Below are 18,959 nucleotides of genomic sequence, written 5' to 3' on the forward strand. Positions count from 1 at the left end.
TTGACTCTGCTCCCACCTATTCCCCCTCTCTGTATCACTGCAAAGCAGACCTCAGTCATATCATTTCATCCACAAACATCTCACTGTGTATCTCTAAAAGATAATGACTCCTTAGAAGTAAGATAGCCTCAAAACCAAACCAAGCAAAAACAAAACCCTCTTATTCTGAGTCAAATAGAAATGATCTTCCCACCAGAAGACAATTTGCCTTCTATGGCTTATCAGACTCAGAAGTCATGCGGTTCACAGTCACGCAGACCCTGTGGTCTCCTCGTTCTTTTCTTGAGGTTCTGGCGTATCCTTGGATCAGCATCATTATGAGGAGCCTCAACCATTCAGTCTTCCCAGACAGTGTCACAATGTGGCTGAGCAGCTTATTTATGAAAGATATTTCAGATTAATTTCAGCTCTTTTATGAAATTGCCAAAGTCTGGACAGTAGTTGCTTGGCCAGATTAAGTGCCCTTTGGTTCTTTTACATGACACCAATAAAGATGTTAGCTGACCCTTCAGACATGGTGTGAGCAACTGAGACTATGAACTGCAATTCATACTGAAGACACAAATTCTTATAAAAATAATAAATCATATAAATTATGTGGTTAAGCCAAATCATGAGTCTCTAGATGAACTTCTTATGTGCTACAAAAATATTTGCTGTGAGTTTCTAGGTGCAGAAATGTAATCCTCATCACTCAGGTATACAAAAATATAAGATCAGTGACAAGAAATCCAGAGCTCTAGAAGTGTAAGAGTTCTTAGAAATAATCTAGTCCATCTTCTTACTCAATCCAGAATCCTGTATCAGCCAGGGTTCAACCAAGAAACAGATGATACGTCCACATTAGTATCATCTAAGAAGTATTTAAATAGGATGGACAAGATGTAGGAGATCCCTAAGAGATAGTGCAGTACCTGGAGCTAGTAACTGGAGCTGTTACCACCTTCTAGGCTTAGAGGATAGAGGGCAGGGAGTGGCTGCTGGATCCTGGAAGAAAAAGCTATGTAAACAAGAACATTTTAAGAGGAGCTGTGACCCTCAGCCAAGAAAAACAGCAATCCCAAGGTGACCCCATGGTAAGGCAAGCAGGGAGCAGAGGGATTCTAACTCTACTCTCTTCCCCACTCTTTAATCTCTATCTATTCTCAGCTAACAAGGGATATGCAGGACCTCTTCAAAGACTCCAAACCACTGCTCTAGCTGTTGTCTAAACCAAACAAGATCCAAAGGGCGAGGATTCCATGGATGCAGGTGATGTAGGTCAACTTCCTAGATCCACACAGGGTAGAGAAGAGTGGTGAGCAGAGCTACAGAGGCAAATGGAAGACATCTATCACAAGTCCCATCTCTAAAACCCCTGACAAAGGGTCATTCAGCGTCTTGTCCAGTCCCATCTGATCCAAGCCAAAGCCTGCTTGATCACATCAAGCTCCCAACAAGCCACTAACTGGCCAGCATTCCCAGGCTGTTCCCAAATGATGGTTTTCCCCAGGCTCACACCATGCATCCTGGCTATGTCTGCTCTTCCGTTCTTTGGACTCAAGAATTGCTCTCCTGTTGACAGTCTGTGGCTTTTGTGTACCTGATTCCCAGGACCACTTTTTTGGCTTTAATCTTTTGCCTTCCTCCAGGAACACAGCTCAGACTCTCCTTGCACTATCCCCTTTGCTTGTCCTGGTAAATAGGAGTCCTGGTTCTTGGCGGCTACCAGAACACCACAGCTAGTCACAGGTACCACCAGCCCAGCCTCAGTCCCTCAAACAGTACCTGAAATGTCTTTCCTTTTGTGTTCCAGAGATGGGAGCTCAATGTGTTAAGAGGCATCCAGTTTCGTAATGAATCTCATTGTTGGAAGAGCCATTGTGTCTGAAGCCACTTCTCTACATGGAATATGAATTTATGGATTAACTGTGAGGAAGGGGATCTTGTCCTGCTCATCTTTATTTGCCTAGGGTCTGGTAAAGGAGCTGACACACTGTGTGATATTAGCTGAAACCCAGTTTCCTATAACTCATAGCTATTGATGTTACAACTTCTGCTACCTAAGGAACCAAGCAGTAGTCTATGAAAGCTTCCAGACAATAGCCTTTAAAAAAATTTAAAGACATTTTTCACATCTCCACTTAGTCGTCCATCCTTCAGGATGATCGGCCTCGATAGATTGTCAATTTCCTTTTAACACCTGGTTTCAACTCTTGGGCCACCTTGAAACTGGTGGCCTAGTCTGGATAGGTAATTCTCTTCTCCAAGGTGTCTTATAAAACTAAACGCAATATCCAGTGTTGTCTCATCACTATGGCATCTGCAGCACCATTACTGCCCTAGTTTTGGATTCTATACTTTTACATGCAAAGCAAGGCAGAATGTGCTTTTATAATTGGTATACAATATTTTTGAATAAATAAGTGAAAGAATACCATGCACATTTGGTTTATATCAAACATTTGATCATTTGACATTCCTAACTAAGCCTTTCCCCCCATAAACTATTTTCCACTAACCCATACATACATATATACATCCCTAAGGGAATGATTTTAATTTCAAATTTATTTTAAAGTCATCTTGTTGATATGGCCCTACCTTGAACTCCCCAAGGAGTTCTTCATGAATCTTGGTTAAGTCACCTGATGTGTTGTGTCATTTACAAGTTTGTAAAGTCTTGTCAGCTGATAGGTCTACATCAGCTTAATCCAAGTTATCTGAAGCTTGATTCAAGCTCTCTGGAAACTTATTTAATGGAATATTCCCTGACTCTTCTTTCTCTAGTTGGTCTACAGGAGATCCTGAGAGTTTGGCAAAATGTTGGCCAAAATCGAGACACATCATCCATTTTTCCAACTTTTCTCTCTTTTCTTTTTTTTTCTTTTTGAGATGGAGTCTCGCTCTGTCACCAGGCTGGAGTGCAGTGGTGTGATCTCGGCTTACTACAACCTCCACTTCCCTGGTTCAAGCAGTTCTCCTTTCTCAGCCTCCCAAGTAGCTGGGCCTACAGGCTCGCACCACCATGCCCAGCTAGTTTTTTATATTCTTAGTAGAGATGGGGTTTTACCATATTGGCCAGGATGGTCTCAGTCTCTTGACCTCGTGATCCAACTGCCTCAGCCTCCCAAAGTGCTGGGATTACAGGCGTAAGCCACCACGCCTGGGCCCAAATTTTCTCTTCTAGTAACCTGATTAAGAAAGGAAGTATAAGAAAGGAAGGATAGCACTTTGGGAGGCCGAGACAGGTGGATCACGAGGTCAGAAGATCGAGACCATCCTGGCTAACACGGTGAAACCCCATCTCTACTAAAAAAATACAAAAAACTAGCCGGGTGAGGTAGCGGGCGACTGTAGTCCCAGCTACTCGGGAGGCTGAGGCAGAAGAATGGCGTAAACCCAGAAGGCGGAGCTTGCAGTGAGCTGAGATCGCGCCACTGCACTCCAGCCTGGGCGAAAGAGCAAGACTCCATCTCAAAAAAAAACAAAAAACAAAAAAAACAAAAAGAATCTTTACTTATCCTTACTGAACTAGGCAGCCTTCTAGTGATGGTCCCTTTTCTATTTGTACATAAACTATCTGGAATAGTCTTTTGTAGAATTTTAACTTGGATTTATATTCATCTCAGATTCTATAGTTTCCCATATCTACTTTTTCTTGTTTTTGTTTTAGCTTTTATTTTAGGTTCAGGGATGTATGTGTGGGTATAGTTCAACTGATGTCATGGGGAGTCTGGTGTACAGATTATTTCATCACCCATATACCGAGCCTAGTACCCCATAGTTATTTTTCCTGATCCTCTCCCTCTTCCCACCCTGCACCCTAAGGTTGGCTCCAGTGTCTGTTGTTCCCCTCTGTGTGTTCATGTGTTCTCATTATTTAGCTCCCACTTAAAAGTGAGAATAAGTAGTACTTGGTTTTCTGTTCCTGTGCTGACTTGTTAAGGATAATGAACTCCAGCTCTATCCATGTTCCTGCAAAGGACATTATCTCATATTTTTTTTTCATGGCCGCATAGTATATATACCACATTTTCTTTATGAAGCCTACCATTAATGGGCATTTCAGCTGATTGCATGTCTTTGCTATTGTGAATGGTGCTGCAGTGAACACAGGCATGCATGTATCCTTATGGTAGAATGATTTATATTCCTTTGGGTATATGCCCAGTAGTGGGATTGCTGGGTTGAATGGTAATTCTGCTTTTAGTTCTTTGAGGAATTGCCACACTGCTTTCAGCAATGATTGAACTAATTTACACTCCCACCAGCAGTATATAGGCATCCCCTTTTTCTCTGCAACCTTGCCAGCATCTGTTATTTTTTTGACTTTTTAATAATAGCCATTTTGACTGGTGTGAGATGGTATCTTATTGTGGTTTTGATTTGCATTTTTCTAATGATTAGTGATATTGAGCATTTTTTCATATGCTTGTTGGCCACATGTATGTCTTCTTTTGAAGTGTCTGTTCATGTTCTTTGCCTACTCTTCAATGGGGTTGTTTGTTTTTGTCTTATAAATTTAAGTTCTGGCCAGGCGCGGTGGCTCAAGCCTGTAATCCCAGCACTTTGGGAGGCCGAGACGGGCGGATCACGAGGTCAAGAGATCGAGACCATCCTGGCTAACACAGTGAAACCCCGTCTCTACTAAAAACAAAATACAAAAAAACTAGCCGGGCGAGGTGGCAGGTGTCTGTAGTCCCAGCTACTTGGGAGGCTGAGGCAGGAGAATGGCGTAAACCCAGGAGGCGGAGCTTGCAGTGAGCAGAGATCCAGCTACTGCACTCCAGCCTGGGCGACAGAGCGAGACTCCATCTCAAAAAAAATAAAAATAATAAATAAATAAATAAATAAATTTAAGTTCTTATAGATGCTGGATATTAGACCTTTGTCAGATGTATAGTTAGCAAATATTTTCTCCCATTCTGTAGGATGGTTGTTCACTCTGTCGATAGTTTCTTTTGCTGTGAAGAGGCTCTTTAGTTTAATTAGATCCCATGTGTTAATTTTTGCTTCTGTTTTAATTGTTTTTGGCATCTTTGTAATGAAATCTTTGCCAGTTCCTACGTCTGGAATGGTATTTCCCAGGTTATCATAGGTTTAGGTTTCACATTTAAGTCTTTAATCCACCTTGAGTTGATTTTTGTATATGGTGTAAGGAAGGGGTCTAGTTTCAGTCTTTAGCATATGGCTAATCAGTTATCCCAGCACCATTTATTGACTAGGGAGTCCTCTCCTCATTGCTTGCTTTGTTAGCTTTGTCAAAGATCAGATGGTGTGCTGCATTGTAGGTGTGCAGCATTATTTCTGGGCTCTCTATTCTGTACCATTGGTCTCTGTGTCAGTTTTTGTACCAGTACCATGATAATTTTGATTACTGTATCTGTAATACAGTTTGAAGTTGAGTAATATGATACCTCAAGCTTTGTTCTTTTTGCTTAGGATTGCCTTGGCTATTTGGAATCTTTTTTGGTTCTATATGAATTTTAAAAGAGCTTTTTCTAGTTCTGTGAAGAATGTCATTGATAGTTTGAAATGAATAGCATTAAATCTGTAAATTGTTTTGATCAGGATAGCCATTTTATCAATATTGATTCTTCCTATCCATAAGCATGGAATGTTTTTCCATTTGTTTGTGTCATCTCTGATTTCTTTGAGCAGTGTTTTATAATTTTCATTGTAGAGATCTTTCACATTTCTGGTTATTTGTATTTCTAGGTATTTTCTTCTTTTTGTGTCAATTGTGAATGGGATTGCATTTCTGATTTGGCTCTGAACTTGGATTTTGTTGGTGTATTGGAATGCTACTGATTTTTACATGTTGATTTTGTATCCTGAAATTTGCTGAAGTTGTTTATTAGCTCAAGGAGCTTTTGGGTAGAGACCATAGGGTTTTTCTAGACATATAATCATGTCGTCTGCAAACAGGAATAGTTTGACTTCCTCCCTTCCTAGTTGGATACCTTTTATTTATTTATCTTGCCTCATAGCTCTGGCCAGGACTTACTATGTTAAGCAGGGGTAGTGAGAGAGGGGATCCTTGTCTTGTGCTGGTTTTCAAGGGGAATGCTTCCAGCTTTTGCCCATTCAGTATGATTTTGACTGTGGGTTTTTCACAGATGACTCTTATTATGTTCAAGTATGTTCCTTCAGTGGCTTTTATCGAAGATGTTCAATAAAATGCAACATTCCTTCATGTTAAAAACCCTCAATAAACCAACAACCCACCCTCTATACACCAACAATATCCAAGCTGAGAGCCAAATCAGGAATGCAGTCCCCTTCACATCTATCTATCAAATTTCATCTGCATCTATTGAGATAATCATATGGTTTTTGTCTTTAGTTCTGTTTATGTGATGAATCACATTTATTAACTTGTGTATGTTGAACTAACCTAGCATCCCAAGGATAAAAACTACTTGATCATGGTGGATTAGCTTTTTACATGCTGCTGGATTTGATTTGCTAGGATTTTGTTGAGTATTTTTGCACCTATATTCATCAAGGATATTGCTCTAAAGTTTTCTTTTTTTGTTGTGTCTCTGCCAGGCTTTGGTATCAGGATGATGCCTGCCTCATAGAATGAGTTGGGGAGGTGTCCCTTCTCAATGTTTTGAAATAGTTTCAGTAGTAATGATACCAGGTCTTCTTTGTATATCTGGTAGAATTCGGCTGTGAATCTGGTCCTGGGCTATTTTTGGTTGGTAGGCTATTTATTACTGATTCAATTTTGGAGCTCATTGTTGTTCTGTTGAGGGATTCAGTTTCTTCCTAGTTCAGCCTTGGGAGGATGTATGTGTCCAGGAACTTATCCATTTCTTCTAAATTTCCTGGTTTGTGTGTATACAGAGATTCATAGGGGTCTCTGATGGTTATTTGTATTTCTGTGGAGTTGGTGGTAACATCCCCTTTGTCATTTCTAATTGTGTTTATTTGGACTTTCTCTCTTTTCTTTTTTATTAGTCTAGCTAGTGTTCTATCCATCTTATTAATTTTTTCAAAGAACCAACTTTTGGATTTGTTGATCTTTTGTATTTTTTTTTATGTCTCAATCTCCTTCAGTTCCGCTTTGATTTTGGTTATTTCTTGTCTTCTGCTAGTTTAGGGGTTGGTTTGCTCTTGCTTCATTAGTTCCTCTCATTGTAATGTTGGGTAATTAATTTCAGATCTTTCCAACTTTGTGATGTGGGCATTTAGCGATAAAAATTTTCCTCTTAACACTACCTAACCTGTGTCCCAGAGATTCTGCTATATTGTATCTTTGTTCTCATTAGTATCAAAGAACTTCTTGATTTCTGCCTTAATTTCATTGTTTACTCAGAAGTCATTCAGAGCAGGTTGTTTAATTTCCATGTAATTATATGGTTTTAGCAATTTTCTTATTCTTGATTTCTACTTTTATTGCTCTGTGGTCCAAGAGCACGGTTGGTATGATTTCAGTGTTTTTGAATTTGCTGAGTGTTGTTTTATATCCGACTGTGTGGTCAATTTTAGAGTATGTGCCATGTAGCAATGAGATGAATGTATCTTCTATGGGTGGGGAGTTACGTAGATGTCTATCAGATCCATTTGATCCAGTGCTGAGTTCAGGTCCTGAATACTTGTGTTAATTTTCTGCCTCAAAGATCTATCTGTCTGTCATTGAGGTGCTGAAGCTTCCTACTATTATTGTGTGGGAATGTAAGTCTCTTCATGGGTCTCTAAGAACCTGCTTTATGAATCTGGGTGTTCCTGTGTTGGGTGCATATACATTTAGGGTAGTTACATCTTGTTGAATTGAATCCTTTACTATTGTGTAATGTCCTCCTTTGCCTTTAAAATCTTTGTTGGCTTAAAGTATGTTTTGTCTGAAATTAGGATTGCCACCTCTGCTTTTTTTTTTTCCCCTGTTTTCCATTTGCTTGGTCGATTTTTCACCATCCCTTCATTTTGAGCCTATGGGTGTCATTGCATGTGAGACAGGTTTCTTGAAGACAGCATACTATTGGGTCTTGCTCTTTATCCAGTTGGCCACTCTGTGCTTTTTAATTGGGTCATTTAGCCCACTTACATTCAAGGTTAGTATTGATATATGTGGATTTGATCCTGTCATTGTGTTGTTAGCTGTCTTTGAAAAGGTGGACATTTGCTTATTTATAATATTCTGAAATTTCTTTTGTCCTCCTTGGTTTGAAATCTCTGTCAATCACAAGTCCTTTCCAACTGAGAACAACCTTCCTTCAGAGAGAAGATGAGAACATAATAGGAGATAAGTTGCTTTGCTTTCTTTTCGCCACATATTAATACCAAATTTTTCTTGCCTAAACCAAGAGTCCATCTCTTCACATCTTAAATATAGCTAAAAATGGCCTTTTAAATTTGTATAAGATTGTTTGTCAAGCCTCAGGTTATGCTGGGGTTTGGCCCTACTGACATTTATTAAATGCTTTGTGTTTATATTTGGACAAATGTCTCCCCCACAATCCTTCCACTTATCATTGTGTGTGTGTGTTTGTGTGTGTGTGTGTGTATGTGTGTATTCCTTAGACCTGTGTCCATAAGACAGTCCCTCTACTCCTACCCTGGTTTCTATAAGTATGTCTCAAATCATAACCTTTTTTATTGTTTTGGAGAGATGGGATCTTGCCATCTTGCCTAGGCTGGTCTTGAACTCCTGGGCTCAAGCGATCCTTCCCCCTTGGCCTCCCAAAGTGTGGAGATTGCAGGTATGAGCCACCACTCCTGGCCCCAAATCACATTTTTTTTCTGGATGTATTGTCAGAATAATGTTTCTGTTTTTCTTCCTCACAAGTCCATGTGCCTCTTTGAAATCTCTGTCTACAGAGTCTAATAGCTAATATTTATCAAACACCTACCATGTGTCAGACACTACAAGGTATTTTATATCCACCTCATTTAGTCTTCATAATAATTCTAAAAGCTAAAAGTTGTAGACCTGTGCAGGAAAGAGTTAACAGGTCTGGGCTGCTCAAATCTTGCACAAACCCAAAGTCTTCAGGACTGGCCCTTGCCTGGCTCTTGGGAGAGAGACTTTTGAACTCTTGTAGTATCTTGCCTGGTATGAGTGTGTTTGTATGCCTGGAACTTTGGGCCATGGTGCATCACTTTTACCTCTAGGAGAGTTGTGTGATATGGTCTGAGGAGCTGAGGTCAGTCACATGAGTGCTACATGCTTATGTGACTGATAAAAAAAAAAAACAAAACCCTGGACTCCAAGGTTTGGGTGATCTGGTTGCCACCACCTTGCACATGTTGTCACACGTCATTGTTTGGAGAATTAAATGCTGTCTATAGACTCCACTGGAAGTGGAAAATTGGAAGCTTGTTGATCTTTCCTGGACTTTACCCCCCTGTACCTTTTCCCTTTGCTGATTTTAATCTGTAATTTTTTTGCTGTAATAAACTAACTATGAATATAACAGTCTATCTGCATCCTATGAAACCTTCTAGCAAATCCATGAAACTGAAGATAGTCTTGGGGACCACTGACACAGCCCCTATTTTACACATGAAGAAACAGAGGCACAAAGAAAGTTAAATGATAGAGTAAGGGTTGGAATTAATTCTTTTCTTAAATTATTATAATTTAAGTTCTGGGATACATGTGCAGAACATGCAGGTTTGTTACATAGGTATACACGTGCCATGGTGGTTTGCTGAACCCATCAACCCATCATCTACATTAGGTATTTCTCCTAATGCTATCCCTCCCCTAACCCCAACCCCCTGACAGGCCCCGATGTGTGATCTTCCCCTCCCTGTGTCCATGTGTCCTCATTGTTCAACTCCTACTTATAAGTGAGAACATGTGGTGTTTGGTTTTCTGTTCTTGTGTTAGTTTGCTGAGAATGATAGTTTCTAGCTTCATCCATGTCCCTGAAAAGCACATGAACTTATCCTTTTTTATGGCTGCATAGTATTCCACGGTGTACATGTGCCACATTTTCTTTATCCAGTCTATCATTGGTGGGCATTTGGGTTGGTTCCAAGTTTTTGCTATTGTGAACAGTGCTGCAATAAACATATGTGTGCATGTGTCTTTATAGTAGCATGATTTATAATCCTTTGGGTATATACCCACTAATGGGATTGGTGGGTCAAATGGTATTTCTGGTTCTAGATCCTTGGAATCTAGAACCAGAAATTGCCACAGTGTCTTCCACAATGGTTGAACTAATTTACACTTCCACCAACAGTGTGAAAGTTTTCCTATTTCTCCACATCCTTTCCAGCATCTGTCATTTCCTGACTTTTTAATGATTGCCATTCTAACTGGCATGAGATGGTATCTCATTGTGGTTTTGATTTGCATTTCTCTAATGACCAGTGATGATGAGTTTTTTTCATATGTTTGTTGGTCGCATAAATGTCTTCTTTTGAGAAATGTCTATTCATATCCTTCACCCACTTTTTCATGGGGTTGTTTGTTTGCTTTCTTGTAAATTTGTTTAAATTCTTTGTAGATTCTGGATATTAGCCCTTTGTCAGAAGGATAGGTTGCAAAAATTTTCTCCCATTCTATAGGTTGCCTGTTCACTCTGATGATAGTTTCTTTTGTTGTGCCAAAGCTCTTTAGTTTAATTGAATCCCATTTGTCAATTTTGGCTTTTATTGCCATTGCTTTTGGTGTTTTAGTCATGAAGTCTTTGGCCATGCCTATGTCCTGAATGCTATTGCCTAGGTTGTCTTCTAGGATTTTTATGGTTTTAGGTCTTACATTTAAGTCTTTAATCTATGTTGAGTTAATTTTTGTATAAAGTGTAAGGAAGGGGTCCAGTTTCAGTTTTCTGCATATGGCTAGCCAGTTTTCCTAACACCAGTTATTGAATAGAGAATCCTTTCCCCATTGCTTGTTTTTGTCAGGTTTGTTAAAGATCAGATGGTTGTAGATGTACACATCTACATTATTTCTGAGGCCTCTGTTCTGTTCCATTGGTCTATATATCTGTTTTAGTACCAGTACCATGCTGTTTTGGTTACTGTAGCCTTGTAGTATAGTTTGAAGTCAGGTAGTGTAATGCCTCCAGCTTTGTTCCTTTTGCTTAGAATTGTCTTGGCTATACGGGCTCTTTTTTCATTCCATATGAAATTTAAAGTAGCTTTTTCTAATTCCATGAGGAAAGTCAATGGTAGCTTGGTGGGGATAGCATTGAATCTATAAATTACGTTGGGCAGTATGGCCATTTTCATGATATTGATTCTTCCCATGAGCATGGAATGTTTTTCCATTTGTTTGTGTCCTCTCTTATTTCCTTGAGCAGCAGCTTGTAGTTCTCCTTGAAGATGTCCTTCACATCCCTTGCAAGTTGTATTCCTAGGTATTTTATTCTCTTTGTAGCAATGTTAAATGGGAGTTCACTCGTGATTTGGTTCCCTGTTTGTATGTTATTGGTGTATAGGAATGTTTGTGATTTTTGCACATTGATTTTGTATCCTGAAACTTTGCTGAAGTTGCTTATCAGCTTAAGGAGATTTTGGGCTGAGACGATGGGGTTTTCTAAATATACAATCATGTCATCTGCAAAGAGAGAGAATTGACTTCCTCTCTTCCTATGTGAATACGCTTTATTTCTTTCTCTTGCCTGATTGCCCTGGCCAGAACTCCCAATACTATGTTGAATAGGAGTGATGAGAGAGGGCATCCTTGTCTTGTGCTGGTTTTCAAAGGGAATACTTTAAACTTTTGCCTATTCAGTGTGATATTGGCTGTGGGTTTGTCATAAACAGCTCTTATTGTTTTGAGATACATTCCATCCATTTCTAGTTTATTGAGAGTTTTTAGCATGAATGGGTGTTGAATTTTATTGAAGGCCTTTCTGTATCTACTGAGATAATCTTGTGATTTTTTTCATTGGTTCTGTTTATGTGATGGATTATGTTTACTGATTTGTATATGTTGATCCAGCCTTGCATCCCAGGGATGAAACCGGCTTGATTGTGGTGGATAAGCTTTCGGATGTGCTGTTGGATTTGGTTTGCCAGTTTTTTATTGAGGATGTTCACATTGTTGTTCATCAGGGATATTGGCCTGAAATCTTTTTTTCATTGTTGTGTCTCTGCCAGGTTTTGGTATCAGGATGATGCTGGCCTCATAAAATGAGTTAGGGAGGATTCCATCTTTTTTTATTGTTTGGAATAATTTCAGAAGGAATGGTACCAGCTCCTCTTTGTACCTCTGGTAGAATTTGGCTGTGAATCCATCTGGTCCTGGGCTTTTGTTTGGTTGGTAGGCTATTAATTACTGCCTCAATTGCACAGCTACATGGAAACAGAACAACCTGCTCCTGAATGACTACTGAGTAAATAAAGAAATTAAGGCAGAAATAAGTTCTTTGAAACCAATGAGAACAAAGACACAACATACCAGAGTATCTGGGACACAGCTAAAGCAGTGTTTAGAGGGAAATTTATAGCACTAAATGCCCACAGGAGAAAGCAGGAAAGATTGAAAATCAACACCTTAACATCACGATTAAAAGAACTAGAGAAGCAAGAGCAAACAAATTCAAAAGCTAGCAGAAGACAAGAAATAACTAAGATCAGAGCAGAGCTGAAGGAGACAGAGACACGAAAAATCCTTCAAAAAATCAATGAATCTAAGGAGCTGATTTTTTGAAAAGATTAACAAAATAGATCGCCAGCCAGACTAATAAAGAAGAAAAGAGAGAAGAATCAAACAGACATAACAAAAAATGATAAAAGGGATATCCCCACTGATCCTACAGAAATACAAACTACCATCAGAGAATACTATAAACACCTCTATGCAAATAAACTAGAAAATGTAGAAGAAATGGATAAATTCTTGGACACAAACACCCTCCCAAGACTAAACCAGGAAGAAGTCGAATCCCTGAATGGAATTAATTCTTTCAGAAATCAAAGATTTTTTTTTTTTTTGGCCTACCACACTGTAGTACCTCCACTAATCAAAATTTAAGAAAAAAAGATGACTCTCACTAAAGGTATAGGCTATGTATAGGCTCTGGTTCTGGTTACATAGAGGAGATGACTTCCTCCATCTCTTTCATTGAATACAGCCATAATTCTGGACAGAGTGTATGAAGAAGCTACTTGTGGACTCTGAAAAATAAATAATGTTGGGTGGATTAGGGAAGAAGATCAGAATTCAAAGTGCTGCAAAACTGACAGTGAGTTTAACTCTTTTTCTTCATGCTGCTCATGTCCCTGGAAGCATGTGCATGCAGCAGAGTGGGATAACTAAACCTCAGCTTTCTGGCTGGAGGATGAGGAGAGGAAGCCCCAGGGAACCAGAAAGTATCAGGATGGTCATGGAGAGGCAGGACTTGGGAAAGCAGCCCCATAAAGTTATTTACGAAATGTTGAATGCAGCCTGAGGCTTTCATGCATGGATTTTATGCTAATTAGCATACAAAAGACTTTGAACAGGCACAGAAACACAAATATTACATGTTCTCACTTATAAGTGGGAACTAAATAATGTGTACACTAGGACACAGAATGTGGAATCAGGCAATGGAGACTCAGAAGGGTGAGAGGCTAGGGGGGATAGATGATGAGAAATTACTTAATGGGTACAATGTACACTATTTGGGTGATGAATACCCTATGGAATACCCAAGGAATAACCCTAATATCCCTGAATTTACCACTAAGGAATATATGCATGTATTAACAAAATTGCACTGTACTCCATAAATTTATAAAAATTTAAAAAATAAATAAACAAATAAATATACAGCTTTTTAAAAAAGGCCTTGATAACTGAACTAGTAAACAGATGAGAATTCAGATGCCAGACTGGCCTGTGAGTGGTACATACATGGAACATAGCTAAATAGTGCTGCAAAAGGCTTGAAAGCTAAACCAGCATTGGAATCACAATCAACAGAAGGTGCATTGAAATTTGCAGCCCAAACATAACCAGGTACATTGTCTGGTAAAAGAAAAACACCAACATTCTCCATAGGTTTTAAACAACATCTAGACTCTCATAACATAATATTCAAAGGCCTAGGAAATAATTTAATAAAAATATAAAAATAAAGAATATAAAAATAAGTATTTTTTAGCATATGAAGGAAAAGAAATGTAGCTTGCATGAAAACGGGCAATCAACAGATGCCAACAGCAAAATGACACAGATGTTAGAATTACCTGGCAAAAGCTTTAAAGTAGCCATTCTAAAAATTATCTAATGAACAATCACAAACCTTCTTGAAACAAATGGTAGAATAGTAAGTTTCAGTAAAGAAGTAGAAAATACAGGCTAAATGTGGTGGCTCACGCCTGTAATCCCAGCATTTTGTGGGGCTGAGGTGGACAGATCACTTGAGGTCAGGAGTTCGAGACCAGCCCGGCCAACATGGTGAAACTCCACCTCTACTTAGAATACAAAAATTGGCTGGGCATGGTGGTGGGCCCCTGTAATCCCAGCTACTTGGGAGGCTGAGGCATGAGAACTGCTTGGATATGGGAGGCAGAAGTTGCAGTCAGCTGACATTGTGCCATTGCACTTTAGCCTGGGCGGCAGAGTGAGTCTCTGTCTCAAAAAAAAAAAAAAAGAAAAAGATAAAGAAAAAAATATAAAATACAAAAGAGAATCAAGTAGACATTTTAGAACTGAAAAATAAACTGATTAAAAGAAAAATGAGCTCCAAAGCAGAACTATGGAGACAGAGGAAAGACTGAATAAACTAAAAGACAGAATAATAGAAATTATCCTATCTGAACAACAGAGAGAAAATAGACTGGCAAAGAAAAAGAGAGCCTCAGGGACCTGTGGGACTGTAACAAAAAGTCTAACTTTCATGTCATTGGAATCATGGAAGGAGAGGAGAAAGAAGGCAGTACTTGAAGATATAATGGCAAAAGACTCCTTAAATTTGGCAAAAACCCACAAATGTGCAGGTTTCAGAAGTTTAATGAACCCCAAACAGGATAAACACAAAGAAATTTATGCCCAGACACATCATAATCAAATATCTGGAATCTAAAAACAAAGAAAAATTCTTGAAAGCAGCTGAAGAAAAACTGATGCATTACCTCTAGGAGAAAAACAAGCTGAATAATTGAATTTCTCATCAGAAACTGTAGAGACCAGAAATGTTTTTCAAGTACTGAAGGTAACAACTTCAATCCTGAATTATATATCGAGTAAATGATCGTTCAGAAATTAGGATGAGATTTAAAAAACTACCAATGAGAAAACAGAATTTGTTGCTAGCAAATCTGCCCCCCCAAAAAATTGTTAAAAGCAGTTTTTCAGTCAGAAGCAAAATGAAGGAAGGAAAAATAGAAATGGTAAATACAAATCAGGAATGAAGGAAGAGCAACGGAAAGGGTAAACATCTGAATAAATACGACAGATTATTTCTTCTCCTAATTATTTTAAAACATGTTTAATGATTGAAAGCAAAATTTGAAAGCAAAATATTGTCTGATGTGGTTTCCAGGGAATGTAGAGGTACTGATAAGATGTGTATGACAGAAAGAGGGGAGAGGAACACTGTGGTGGTAAGGTTTCTACATTCCACTTGAAGAGATAAAATATTGATTCTAAGTAAATTGTAAAGTTGAGTATACATATTGTAGTTCTTATAGCAACTACTAAACAGAAAAACACATATACAAAGAGATATAGTTAAATTTCTTTTAAATGAAATTCTAAAGAACGTTCAAGTAATTCAAAAGAAGGTATGTGTTGCAGGCTGAATGATAGTCATCCAAAGATATCAGATCCTAATTCTTGAAATCTGCAAATATTACTTTATAAGGGAAAAGGGCCCTTACAGGTGTAGTTAAGATTCTTAAAATGGAGAGATTATTCTGGATTATTCAGGTGGGTCATAAATGCAATCACATGCATCTTTATAAGAGAGAGATTTCACAGACAGAAGAGGAGGAGGCAATGTGACCGCGGAAAGAGAGACTGGAATGAGTTGGCCACAGTCAAGGAATGCCAGCAGCAACCAGAACCTGACAGAAGCAAGGAATGGATTCTTCTCTGAAGCCTCCAAAGGCAGCACAATCCTGCCAACACCTTGATTTTGTATTAGTGATACTGATTGCAGACTTCTGACCTCTAAAACTGTCAAAGAATAATTTTTTTGTTGTTTTACTTCACCAACCTTGCAGTAGTTTGTTACAGTAGCCATAGGAAACTAACACAACATGTAAGAGGAAATGGAGGAATGAAAAGAAGAGAAAACAGAAAACAAATAAAATGACAGACCTAATCCAAACATCAATAATCACATTAAATGTAAACAGTTTAAACATACTAATCAAGAGACAAATTTTAGAATAAATGTTTTAAAAAAACCTAAGTTGTGTACAAGAAAATAACTCCAAATATAATGATAGATGTAAAACTAAAAGGACAAAAAAAAAAATGCAAAGCAAAAACTAATCCAAAGAAGCCTATAGTATTTACATTGATATCAGACAATGCTGACTTCAGAAAAAAGAAAACTTCCAGGAATAAAGAGGGAATTACATAATGATAAAAAAGGTTAATGAAACAAGAAGATGCAATAATGCTAAATGTGAATGCACACACAATGCTTTAAAATACATTAAGCAAAAAGCAGACAGGATGGAAAGGATAAGTAGACAGATCCACAGGCATAGTTGAGTATGTCAACATTACTCTTTCAGTAATAGATAGAACTGAGATTATTAGCTGATAGACAGAATGCTGATTGACAGAAGATCAGCAAGGATACAAAGAATTGAAGAACATTATCAACCAACTAGATCTTCTTGACATTATAACATTCTACTCAACAATAGCAAATACATATTTTTTTTAAGGACAAATGAAATATCCACCAAGATAGATCATATCCTGGGTAACAAGACAAATTTCGACAATTAAAAACATATAAATGTAAATTAGACAAGGTATCTTTTCTGATTATATTAGAAATAAATTTGAGATCAATAACATAAAGATAACAGGACAAATTCTAGACACTTAAAAATTAAACCCCACACTTCCATATGTAATTCTACATATAATTCATGGGTCAAGGAGGAAGTCTCAAGGGAAATTAGAGGAGGAGAACAATCAAAATGCAACATACCAGTTGTTGTGGGGTGCAGGGAAAACAGTGCTCAGAGGTAAACTTATAGCATAAAATGCTTACAAGAGAAAAGAAGAAAGTCTAAAATCAATAATCTAAGTCTACCTCAAGAAACTAGAAAAACAAGAGTAAAATAAACCCAAAGCAACCGGAAGAAAATAAATAATACATATAAAAACAGAAATCAATAAAAATAGAAATACAATAGAGAAAAATAAATGTAAAAGTAAAGCTTGTTCTTCAAAAAAACTGATAAAGTTCTTACAAATTTACAAAGACAAAAATAGAAAAACACAAATTACTAAAATAAAAAATGAAAGAATGGAAAGCTGTACAGCCTCACAGAAATCAAAAGGATAAAATAAAGCACCATGAACAACTTTACACACATAATTTGATAACAGCTAAAATGAAATAATTCCTTGAATATTTCGTGTTACCAAGAGTCATACAAAATGAAATACGTAACAAGAATGGCCTTATTAAAGTTTAAAGAAATGTAATTCATAGTTAAAAGATTGTAAAGAAAAGAAAGCTCTAGGCCTTGATTGTTTCATTGGTGAATTCTACCCAACATTTAAATAAAAAATAACACTGAGTCTACACAATCTCTTCCAGGAAACAGAAGAGGAGGGAACCCTTCCCAACTCATTTTATGAGGCCAGTGTTACTATGACACCAAAACTAGACAAAGACTGTACAGGAAGAAAAAAAACCTACAGACCAAGATTTCTCAGGAACATAGATGTAAAAATCCCCTACAATATATTAGCAATGGAATTCAGCAATATATAAAAAGAATAATATATCACGACCAAGTGAACTTCATCCTAGGAATGCAAGGCCAGTTGTATACTCAAAAATAAACCATTAGCTGGGTCATGCTTGTAGTCCCAGCACTTTGGGAGGCCAAGGTGAGTGGATCACTTGAACCCAGGAGTCTGAGACAAGCTAGGACAACATGGTGAAACCCTGTCTCTAAAAAAAGTATAGAAATTAGCTAAGCATGATGGCACACGCCCATAGACCCAGGTACGCAGGAGGCTGAGGTGGAAGAATAACTTGAGCCCAGTGAGCTGTGATGGCACCACTGCACTCCAGCATGGGAGACAGTATGAGACCTTGTTTCCAAAAAAAAAAAAAGAAAACAACAAATACATCAAAATAAGACATTGTTATTTATCATATTAACAACCTAAAAAAGAAAAAAAAGCCCATAATCATATAAATTGATGTAGAAAAGCATTTGGCAAAACTTAACATTAATTCCTAAGAGAGTAAAAAAAAATCTCTTAGGAAGCTAAGAATAGAAGGGAACTGTCCTATCCTGATTAAGGACAATTACAAGAGAAAAACACACATACGCACAAAAACCCTGTAGAGAATATCATATCTAGTGACAAAAGGCTGAATACTTTCTGCCTAAGATCTGGAACAAAGTAAGGATGTCAATTCTCATCACTCTCATTCATCACATACTGAAAATCCTACTCAATGCAACAAGGCAAGAAAAAAAACAAAGTCATGGAAATTGGAAAGGAAACCATAAAACTGTTGCTATTCACAGACAACATGCTTGCTTACATAGAAAAAAAAAAAAAACACAGTAAATGTCCCCCAACATACCCTAAATCCTCTAGAACTTATAGTGAGCTTAGCAAGGTCACAGGATACAAGATCAACATATTAAAACATTTATTCTATTTGTAAATACTAGCAACATACAATTAGAAAGCAAAACTTAAAACAACATAGCTTTTTACCACAGCTTTCCCCAAAATGAAATACTTAGTTATAAAACATGTACATCATCCTTATGCTGAAAATAAAAAATTTGGATCAAAGAAATCAAAGAGGAACTAATAAAATGGATGGGAAGAGTCAACATAGTATATTTGTTAATTC

At 37.8% G+C, this 18,959-nt stretch overlaps 1 protein-coding gene across 1 annotated transcript in view; it reads right to left on the bottom strand.

Annotated features, from left to right (window-relative positions):
* The window catches only part of ACOXL (acyl-CoA oxidase-like), a 341,854-nt gene that overhangs the window by 25,220 nt on the left and 297,675 nt on the right, over window positions 1-18,959 (bottom strand).

Source organism: Colobus angolensis, unplaced genomic scaffold (genome assembly GCF_000951035.1).
Source record: "Colobus angolensis palliatus isolate OR3802 unplaced genomic scaffold, Cang.pa_1.0 Scaffold356, whole genome shotgun sequence".
NCBI lineage: Eukaryota > Metazoa > Chordata > Mammalia > Primates > Cercopithecidae > Colobus > Colobus angolensis.